The sequence below is a fragment of the Balaenoptera borealis genome (genome assembly GCF_965194805.1).
Source record: "Balaenoptera borealis genome assembly, chromosome: 2".
In the NCBI taxonomy this organism is placed as follows: Eukaryota; Metazoa; Chordata; class Mammalia; order Artiodactyla; family Balaenopteridae; genus Balaenoptera; species Balaenoptera borealis.
Window position 1 is genome coordinate 163,752,633 of NC_138867.1, and position 11,594 is coordinate 163,764,226.

Here is an 11,594-nt window from a genome sequence, read left to right on the forward strand (position 1 = left end):
TCCAGAGGGCTGCCTACAGTGACTAGAGGCCAGTCGAAAACAGTGTTATTTAGGTATCTTCAGGGCAGCATGGATAGAGCTTTGAAATTGGGAATGCAAGGCTGTGCCATCAGGTCTCCTTTTCCGGTGTACCTGCAGCCGAAACCCTTCTGATTTCTAACAAGTCAAAAGAGACTATAGCTACACCCTGGTCCCTTGCTGAATCAACTTTTCTTCACAGGGTGTTCTGCATGTAGCGAATTCCCTCATCCTTGGAATGCTCTATGTGTGGTATCGGTCCTAAGCCTATTCTAAAATCCTGCAGTGTAAAACTAAAAACTGTGCTTTGGTTCCAGTAGGAATTCCAGCTTCCTTTCTCCTGTCGGTATTGGGTCCTTGGGTAAGACTTCCTAGAAGGAAGGCGAAGCAGATTGTGTTTCTAAGTGCTGCTCCAATGAGGGCAATGAGGCAGACTTCCATGGCATATAGGACGTGAGAGAACAAAATCCCTGGAGTTGTTGGAGAGCTGAGGATATCTAGCTTTCCAAAGGAAGGGTGCAGTGTGTTGCTCTAATGTCAGAATACACAGAGTGACTGGGAAGACTTCTGGCTCTGGATGTTTCTTTGAAGGGAAGAGGAGCCTGCTGGTACTCACTGCATTTGTAGGCAAAAGGGTGCCTACACGAGGGTGCTAAGTGTTCGATAAGTGAAATAACGTTAAAGTAAAGCAGAACTGCGAATACGACCTAATGGAAACTGCTACACGCTTTGGCTTCAGCAGGGCTCTTCAGGCCTTAGCTTGGGGCAAGTTCTCATGTCAAGCTTCCCTGTAGCTCTAGAGCATGACAGAATGAGCCCCCACCCATGCTATGGAAGCACCGTGTTTCCTTAGAGAAAACTCCTTTTCTTTCCAGAGGGCTGCCTACAGTGACTAGAGGCCAGTTGAAAACAGTGTTATTTAGGAATCTTCAGGGCCGCATGGATAGAGCTTTTAAAATGGGAATGCAAGGCTGTGCCATCAGGTCTTCTTTTCCAGTGAACCTGCAGCCGAAACCCTTCTGATTTCTAACAAGTCAAAAGAGACTATAGCTACACCCTGGTCCCTTGCTGAATCAACTTTTCTTCACAGGGTGCTCTGCATGTAGCGTATTCCCTCTTCCTTGGAACGCTCTATGTGTGCTCTCCGGACAATCCTATTTTACAGTCCTCCTGTGTAACAGGAAAAACTGTGCTTTCGTTCCAGTAGGAATGCAAGCCTCCTTTCTCCTGTAACTACGGGGTCCTTGGGTAAGACTTCCTAGAAGGAAGGCGAAGCAGATTGTGTTTCTAAGTGCTGCTCCAATGAGGGCAATGAGGCAGACTTCCATGGCATGTAGGACGTGAGAGAACTAAAACCCTGGAGCTGTTGGAGAGCTGAGGATACCTAGCTTTCCAAAGGAAGGGTGCAGTGTGTTGCTCTAATGTCTGAATACACAGAGTGACTGGGAGAGACTTCTGGCTCTGGATGTTTCTTAGAAGGGCAGAGGGGCCTGCTGGTACTCACTGCATTTGTAGGCAAAAGGGTGCCTACACGAGGGTGCTAAGTGTTGGATAAGTGAAATAACGTTAAAGTAAAGCAGAACTGCGAATACGACCTAATGGAAACTGCTACACGCTTTCGCTTCAGCAGGGCTCTTCAGGCCTTTGCTAGGGGCAAGTTCTCACGTCAAGCTTCCATGTAGCTCTAGAGCATGACACAATGAGCCCCCATCCATGCTATGGAAGCACCGTGTTTCCTTAGAGAAAACTCCTTTTCTTTCCTGACGGCTGCCTACAGTGACTAGAGGCCAGTCGAAAACAGCATTATTTAGGTATCTTCAGGGCAGCATGGATAGAGCTTTTAAAATGGGAATGCAAGGCTGTGCCATCAGGTCTTCTTTTCCGGTGAACCTGCAGCCGTAACCCTTCTGATTTCTAACAAGTCAAAAGAGACTATAGCTAAACCCTGGTCCCTTGCTGAATCAACTTTTCTTCACAGGGTGCTCTGCATGTAGCGTATTCCCTCTTCCTTGGAACGCTCTATGGGTGCTCTCCGGCTAATCCTATTTTGCAGTCCTCGTGTGTAACAGGAAAAACTGTGCTTTCGTTCCAGTAGGAAGGCAAGCCTCCTTTCTCCTGTAAGTACGGGGTCCTTGGGTAAGACTTACTAGAAGGTAGGCGAAGCAGACTGTGTTTCTAAGTGCTGCTCCAATGAGGGCAATGAGGCAGACTTCCATGGCATGTAGGACGTGAGAGAACAAAATCCCTGGAGCTGTTGGAGAGCTGAGGATATCTAGCTTTCCAAAGGAAGGGTGCAGTGTGTTGCTCTAATGTTAGAATACAGAGAGTGACTGGGAGAGACTTCTGGCTCTGGATGTTTCTTTGAAGGGAAGAGGAGCCTGCTGGTACTCACTGCATTTGTAGGCAAAAGGGTGCCTACACGAGGGTGCTAAGTGTTCGATAAGTGAAATAACGTTAAAGTAAAGCAGAACTGCGAATACGACATAATGAAACTGCTACACGCTTTGGCTTCAGAGGGGCTCTTCAGGCCTTAGCTTGGGGCAAGTTCTCATGTCAAGTATCCCTGTAGCTCTAGAGCATGACAGAATGAGCCCCCACCCATGCTATGGAATCACCGTGTTTCCTTAGAGAAAACTCCTTTTCTTTCCAGAGGGCTGCCTACAGTGACTAGAGGCCAGTCGAAAACAGTGTTATTTAGGTATCTTCAGGGCAGCATGAATAGAGCTTTTAAATTGGGAATGCAAGGCTTTGCCATCAGGTCTCCTTTTCCGGTGTACCTGCAGCCGAAACCCTTCTGATTTCTAACAAGTCAAAAGAGACTATAGCTACACCCTGGTCCCTTGCTGAATCAACTTTTCTTCACAGGGTGCTCTGCATGTAGCATATTCCCTCTTCCTTGGAACGCTCTATGTGTGCTATCGGGCTAATCCTATTTTACAGTCCTCCTGTGTAATAGGATAAACTGTGCTTTCGTTCCAGTAGGAATGCAAGCCTCCTTTCTCCTGTAACTACGGGGTCCTTGGGTAAGACTTCCTAGAAGGAAGGCGAAGCAGATTGTGTTTCTAAGTGCTGCTCCAATGAGGGCAATGAGGCAGACTTCCATGGCATGTAGGACGTGAGAGAACAAAAACCCTGGAGCTGCTGGAAAACTGAGGACATGTAGCTTTCCAAAGGAAAGGTGCAGTGTGTTGCTCTAATGTCAGAATACATAGAGTGACTGGGTGAGGCTTCTGCCTCTGGATGTTTCTTTGAGGGGCAGAGGAGCCTGCTGGTACTCACTGCATTTGTAGGCAAAAGGGTGCCTACACGAGGGTGCTAAGTGTTGGATAAGTGAAATAACGTTAAAGTAAAGCAGAACTGCGAATACGACCTAATGGAAACTGCTACACGCTTTGGCTTCAGCAGGGCTCTTCAGGCCTTAGATGGGGCAAGTTCTCACGTCAAGCTTCCCTGTAGCTCTAGAGCATGACAGAATGAGCCCCCACCCATGCTATGGAAGCACCGTGTTTCCTTAGAGAAAACTCCTTTTGTTTCCAGAGGGCTGCCTACAGTGACTAGAGGCCAGTCGAAAACAGTGTTATTTAGGTATCTTCAGGGCAGCATGGAAAGAGCTTTTAAATTGGGAATGCAAGGCTGTGCCATCAGGTCTTCTTTTCCGGTGTACCTGCAACCGAAACCCTTCTGATTTCTAACAAGTCAAAAGAGACTATAGCTACACCCTGGTCCCTTGCTGAATCAACTTTTCTTCACAGGGTGTTCTGCATGTAGCGAATTCCCTCATCCTTGGAATGCTCTATGTGTGGTATCGGTCCTAAGCCTATTCTAAAATCCTGCAGTGTAAAACTAAAAACTGTACTTTGGTTCCAGTAGGAATTCTAGCTTCCTTTCTCCTGTAGGTATTGGGTCCTTGGGTAAGACTTCGTAGAAGGAAGGGGAAGCAGATTGTGTTTCAATGTGCGGCTCCAATGAAGGCCATGAGGCAGACTTCCAAGGCATGTAGGACGTGAGAGCACAGAATCCCCGGAGCTGTTGCAGTGTTGAGGACATCTAGATTTCGAAAGGAAGGGTGCAGTGTGTTACCCTAATCTCTGAATATATACAGTGCCTTGGAAAGGCTTCTGGGTCTGGATGTTTCTTAGAAGGGCAGAGGAGCCTGCTGGTACTCACTGTATTTGTAGGCAAAGGGTGCCTACTTGAGGGTGCTAAGTGTCTGGATAAGTGAAGAAACGTTAATGTAAAGCAGAACTGCGAATACGACCTAATGGAAACTGCTCCACGCTCTCGCTTCAGCGGGGCTCTTCAGGCCTTAGGTAGGGGCGAGTTCTCAGGTCAAGTTTCCCTGTAGCTCTAGAGCATGACAGAATGAGCCCCGACCCAAGCTATGGAAGCCTCGTGTTTCCTTAGAGGAAACTCCTTTTCTTTCCAGAGGGCTGCCTACAGTGACTAGAGGCCAGTCGAAAACAGCGTTATTTAGGTATCTTCAGGGCAGCATGGATAGAGCTTTTAAATTGGGAATGCAAGGCTTTGCCATCAGGTCTTCTTTTCCGGTGAACCTGCAGCCGAAACCCTTCTGATTTCTAACAAGTCAAAAGAGACTATAGCTAGACCCTGGTCCCTTGCTGAATCAACTTTTCTTCACAGGGTGCTCTGCATGTAGCGTATTCCCTCTTCCTTGGAATGCTCTGTTTGTGCTATCGGGCTAATCCTATTTTACAGTCCTCCTGTGTAACAGGAAAAACTGTGCTTTCGTTCCAGTAGGAATGCAAGCCACCTTTCTCCTGTAAGTACGGTGTCCGTGGGTAAGACTTCCTAGAAGGAAGGCGAAGCAGATTGTGTTTCTAAGTGCTGCTCCAATGAGGGCAATGAGGCAGAATTCCATGGCATGTAGGACGTGAGAGAACAAAAACCCTGGAGCTGTTGGAGAGCTGAGGATATAAAGTATTCTAAAGGAAGGGTGCAGTGTATTGCTCTAATGTCTCAATACAAAAAGTGCCTGGAGAGACTTCTGGCTCTGGATGTTTCTTAGAAAGGCAGAGGAGCCTGCTGGTACTCACTGCATTTGTAGGTAAAAGGGTGCCTACACGAGGGTGCTAAGTGTTGGATAAGTGAAATAACGTTAAAGTAAAGCAGAACTGCGAATACGACCTAATGGAAACTGCTACACGCTTTCCCTTCAGCAGGGCTCTTCAGGCCTTAGTTTGGGGCAAGTTCTCACGTCAAGCTTCCCTGTAGCTCTAGAGCATGACAGAATGAGCCCCCACCCATGCTATGTAAGTGCCGTGTTTCCTTAGTGAAAACTCCTTCTCTTTCCAGAGGGCTGCCTACAGTGACTAGAGGCCAGTCGAAAACAGTGTTATTTAGGTATCTTCAGGGCAGCATGGATAGAGCTTTTAAAATGGGAATGCAAGGCTTTGCCATCAGGTCTTCTTTTCCGGTGAACCTGCAGCCGAAACCCTTCTGATGTTCTAACAAGTCAAAAGAGACTATAGCTACACCCTGGTCCCTTGCTGAATCCACTTTTCTTCACAGGGTGTTCTGCATGTAGCGAATTCCCTCATCCTTGGAATGCTCTATGTGTGGTATCGGTCCTAAGCCTATTCTAAAATCCTGCAGTGTAAAACTAAAAACTGTGCTTTGGTTCCAGTAGGAATTCCAGCTTCCTTTCTCCTGTCGGTATTGGGTCCTTGGGTAAGACTTCGTAGAAGGAAGGGGAAGCAGATTGTGTTTCAATGTGCGGCTCCAATGAAGGCCATGAGGCAGACTTCCAAGGCATGTAGGACGTGAGAGCACAGAATCCCCGGAGCTGTTGCAGTGTTGAGGACATCTAGATTTCCAAAGGAAAGGTGCAGTGTGTTACCCTAATCTCTGAATATATACAGTGCCTTGGAAAGGCTTCTGGGTCTGGATGTTTCTTAGAAGGGCAGAGGAGCCTGCTGGTACTCACTGTATTTGTAGGCAAAGGGTGCCTACTTGAGGGTGCTAAGTGTCTGGATAAGTGAAGAAACGTTAATGTAAAGCAGAACTGCGAATACGACCTAATGGAAACTGCTCCACGCTCTCGCTTCAGCGGGGCTCTTCAGGCCTTAGGTAGGGGCAAGTTCTCAGGTCAAGTTTCCCTGTAGCTCTAGAGCATGACAGAATGAGCCCCCACCCATGCTATGGAAGCACCGTGTTTCCTTAGAGAAAGCTCCTTTTCTTTCCAGAGGGCTGCCTACAGTGACTAGAGGCCAGTCGAAAACAGTGTTATTTAGGTATCTTCAGGGCAGCATGGATAGAGCTTTTAAAATGGGAATGCAAGGCTTTGCCATCAGGTCTTCTTTTCCGGTGAACCTGCAGCCGAAACCCTTCTGATTTCTAACAAGTCAAAAGAGACTACAGCTACACCCTGGTCCCTTGCTGAATCAACTTTTCTTCACAGTGTGCTTTGCATGTAGCGTATTCCCTCTTCTTTGGAACGCTCTATGTGTGCTCTCCGGCTAATCCTATTTTACAGTCCTCGTGTGTAACAGGAAAAACTGTGCTTTCGTTCCAGTAGGAATGCAAGCCTCCTTTCTCCTGTAAGTACGGGGTCCTTGGGTAAGACTTCCTAGAAGGAAGGCGAAGCAGATTGTGTTTCTAAGTGCTGCTCCAATGAGGGCAATGAGGCAGACTTCCATGGCATGTAGGACGTGAGAGAACAAAAACCCTGGAGCTGTTGGAGAGCTCAGGATATCTAGCTTTCCAAAGGAAGGGTGCAGTGTGTTGCTCTAGTGTCTGAATACGCAGAGTGACTGGGAGAGTCTTCTGGCTCTGGATGTTTCTTAGAAGGGAAGAGGGGCCTGCTGGTACTCACTGCATTTGTAGGCAAAAGGGTGCCTACACGAGGGTGCTAAGTGTTGGATAAGTGAAATAACCTTAAAGTAAAGCAGAACTCCGAATACGACTTAATGGAAACTGCTACAAGCTTTCCCTTCAGCAGGGCTCTTCAGGTCTTAGCTTGGGGCAAGTTCTCACGTCAAGCTTCCCTGTAGCTCTAGAGCATGAGAGAATGAGCCCCCACCCATGCTATGGAAGCACCGTGTTTCCTTAGAGAAAACTCCTTTTCTTTCCAGAGGGCTGCCTACAGTGACTAGAGGCCAGTCGAAAACAGTGTTATTTAGGTATCTTCAGGGCAGCATGGATAGAGCTTTTAAAATGAGAATGCAAGTCTGTGCCATCAGGTCTTCTTTACAGGTGAACCTGCAGCCGAAACCCTTCTGATTTCTAACAAGTCAAAAGAGACTATAGCTACACCCTGGTCCCTTGCTGAATCATCTTTTCTTCATAGGGTGCTCTGCATGTAGCATATTCCCTCTTCCTTGGAACGCTCTATGTGTGCTATCGGGCTAATCCTATTTTACAGTACTCCTGTGTAATAGGATAAACTGTGCTTTCGTTCCAGTAGGAATGCAAGCCTCCTTTCTCCTGTAACTACGGGGTCCTTGGGTAAGACTTCCTAGAAGGAAGGCGAAGCAGATTGTGTTTCTAAGTGCTGCTCCAATGAGGGCAATGAGGCAGACTTCCATGGCATGTAGGACGTGAGAGAACAAAAACCCTGGAGCTGCTTGAAAACTGAGGACATGTAGCTTTCCAAAGGAAAGGTGCAGTGTGTTGCTCTAATGTCAGAATACATAGAGTGACTGGGTGAGGCTTCGGCCTCTGGATGTTTCTTTGAAGGGCAGAGGAGCCTGCTGGTACTCACTGCATTTGTAGGCAAAAGGGTGCCTACACGAGGGTGCTAAGTGTTGGATAAGTGAAATAACGTTAAAGTAAAGCAGAACTGCGAATACGACCTAATGGAAACTGCTACACGCTTTGGCTTCAGCAGGGCTCTTCAGGCCTTAGCTTGGGGCAAGTTCTCATTTCAGGCTTCCCTGTAGCTCTAGAGCATGACAGAATGAGCCCCCATCCTTGCTATGGAAGCACCGTGTTTCCTTAGAGAAAACTCCTTTTCTTTCCAGAGGGCTGCCTACAGTGACTAGAGGCCAGTCGAAAACAGTGTTATTTAGGTATCTTCAGCGCAGCATGGATAGAGCTTTTAAAATGGGAAGGCAAGGCTGTGCCATCAGGTCTTCTTTTCCGGTGAACCTGCAGCCGAAACCCTTCTGATTTGTAACAAGTCAAAAGAGACTATAGCTAAACCCTGGTCCCTTGCTGAATCAACTTTTCTTCACAGGGTGCTCTGCATGTAGCGTATTCCCTCTTCCTTGGAACGCTCTATGGGTGCTCTCCGGCTAATCCTATTTTGCAGTCCTCGTGTGTAACAGGAAAAACTGTGCTTTCGTTCCAGTAGGAAGGCAAGCCTCCTTTCTCCTGTAAGTACGAGGTCCTTGGGTAAGACTTCCTAGAAGGTAGGCGAAGCAGACTGTGTTTCTAAGTGCTGCTCCAATGAGGGCAATGAGGCAGACTTCCATGGCATGTAGGACGTGAGAGAACAAAATCCCTGGAGCTGTTGGAGAGCTGAGGATATCTAGCTTTCCAAAGGAAGGGTGCAGTGTGTTGCTCTAATGTCAGAATACAGAGAGTGACTGGGAGAGACTTCTGGCTCTGGATGTTTCTTTGAAGGGAAGAGGAGCCTGCTGGTACTCACTGCATTTGTAGGCAAAAGGGTGCCTACACGAGGGTGCTAAGTGTTCGATAAGTGAAATAACGTTAAAGTACAGCAGAACTGCGAATACGACCTAATGGAAACTGCTACACGCTTTCGCTTCAGCAGGGCTCTTCAGGCCTTAGCTTGGGGCAAGTTCTCATGTCAAGTATCCCTGTAGCTCTAGAGCATGACAGAATGAGCCCCCACCCATGCTATGGAAGCACCGTGTTTCCTTAGAGAAAGCTCCTTTTCTTTCCAGAGGGCTGCCTACAGTGACTAGAGGCCAGTCGAAAACAGTGTTATTTAGGTATCTTCAGGGCAGCATGGATAGAGCTTTTAAAATGGGAATGCAAGGCTTTGCCATCAGGTCTTCTTTTCCGGTGAACCTGCAGCCGAAACCCTTCTGATTTCTAACAAGTCAAAAGAGACTATAGCTAGACCCTGGTCCCTTGCTGAATCAACTTTTCTTCACAGGGTGTTCTGCATGTAGCGAATTCCCTCATCCTTGGAATGCTCTATGTGTGGTATCGGTCCTAAGCCTATTCTAAAATCCTGCAGTGTAAAACTAAAAACTGTGCTTTGGTTCCAGTAGGAATTCCAGCTTCCTTTCTCCTGTCGGTATTGGGTCCTTGGGTAAGACTTCGTAGAAGGAAGGGGAAGCAGATTGTGTTTCAATGTGCGGCTCCAATGAAGGCCATGAGGCAGACTTCCAAGGCATGTAGGACGTGAGAGCACAGAATCCCCGGAGCTGTTGCAGTGTTGAGGACATCTAGATTTCCAAAGGAAAGGTGCAGTGTGTTACCCTAATCTCTGAATATATACAGTGCCTTGGAAAGGCTTCTGGGTCTGGATGTTTCTTAGAAGGGCAGAGGAGCCTGCTGGTACTCACTGTATTTGTAGGCAAAGGGTGCCTACTTGAGGGTGCTAAGTGTCTGGATAAGTGAAGAAACGTTAATGTAAAGCAGAACTGCGAATACGACCTAATGGAAACTGCTCCACGCTCTCGCTTCAGCGGGGCTCTTCAGGCCTTAGGTAGGGGCAAGTTCTCAGGTCAAGTTTCCCTGTAGCTCTAGAGCATGACAGAATGAGCCCCCACCCATGCTATGGAAGCACCGTGTTTCCTTAGAGAAAGCTCCTTTTCTTTCCAGAGGGCTGCCTACAGTGACTAGAGGCCAGTCGAAAACAGTGTTATTTAGGTATCTTCAGGGCAGCATGGATAGAGCTTTTAAAATGGGAATGCAAGGCTTTGCCATCAGGTCTTCTTTTCCGGTGAACCTGCAGCCGAAACCCTTCTGATTTCTAACAAGTCAAAAGAGACTACAGCTACACCCTGGTCCCTTGCTGAATCAACTTTTCTTCACAGGGTGCTCTGCATGAAGCGTATTCCCTCTTCTTTGGAACGCTCTATGTGTGCTCTCCGGCTAATCCTATTTTACAGTCCTCGTGTGTAACAGGAAAAACTGTGCTTTCGTTCCAGTAGGAATGCAAGCCTCCTTTCTCCTGTAAGTACGGGGTCCTTGGGTAAGACTTCCTAGAAGGAAGGCGAAGCAGATTGTGTTTCTAAGTGCTGCTCCAATGAGGGAAATGAGGCAGGCTTCCATGGCATGTAGGACGTGAGAGAACAAAAACCCTGGAGCTGTTGGAGAGCTCAGGATATCTAGATTTCCAAAGGAAGGGTGCAGTGTGTTGCTCTAGTGTCTAAATACGCAGAGTGACTGGGAGAGTCTTCTGGCTCTGGATGTTTCTTAGAAGGGAAGAGGGGCCTGCTGGTACTCACTGCATTTGTAGGCAAAAGGGTGCCTACACGAGGGTGCTAAGTGTTCGATGATTGAAATAACGTTAAAGTAAAGCACAACTGCGAATACGACCTAATGGAAACTGCTACACGCTTTCGCTTCAGCAGGGCTCTTCAGGCCTTAGCTTGGGGCAAGTTCTCATGTCAAGTATCCCTGTAGCTCTAGAGCATGACAGAATGAGCCCCCACCCATGCTATGGAAGCACCGTGTTTCCTTAGAGAAAACTCCTTTTGTTTCCAGAGGGCTGCCTACAGTGACTAGAGGCCAGTCGAAAACAGCATTATTTAGGTATCTTCAGGGCAGCATGGATAGAGCTTTTAAATTGGGAATGCAAGGCTGTGCCATCAGGTCTCCTTTTCCGGTGTACCTGCAGCCGAAACCCTTGTGATTTCTAACAAGTCAAAAGAGACTATAGCTACACCCTGGTCCCTTGCTGAATCAACTTTTCTTCACAGGGTGCTCTGCATGTAGCGTATTCCCTCTTCCTTGGAACGCTCTATGTGTGCTCTTCGGCTAATCCTATTTTACAGTCCTCGTGTGTAACAGGAAAAACTGTGCTTTCGTTCCAGTAGGAATGCAAGCCTCCTTTTCCTGTAAGTACGGGGTCCTTGGGTAAGACTTCCTAGAAGGAAGGCGAAGCAGATTGTGTTTCTAAGTGCTGCTCCAATGAGGGCAATGAGGCAGACTTCCATGGCATGTAGGACGTGAGAGAACAAAAACCCTGGAGCTGCTGGAAAACTGAGGACATGTAGCTTTCCAAAGGAAAGGTGCAGTGTGTTGCTCTAATGTCAGAATACATAGAGTGACTGGGTGATGCTTCTGCCTCTGGATGTTTCTTTGAAGGGCAGAGGAGCCTGCTGGTACTCACTGCATTTGTAGGCAAAAGGGTGCCTACACGAGGGTGCTAAGTGTTGGATAAGTGAAATAACGTTAAAGTAAAGCAGAACTGCGAATACGACCTAATGGAAACTGCTACACGCTTTGGCTTCAGCAGGGCTCTTCAGGCCTTAGCTTGGGGCAAGTTCTCATGTCAAGCTTCCCTGTAGCTCTAGAGCATGACAGAATGAGCCCCCACCCATGCTATGGAAGCACTGTGTTTCCTTAGAGAAAACTCCTTTTGTTTCCAGAGGGCTGCCTACAGTGACTAGAGGCCAGTCGAAAACAGTGTTATT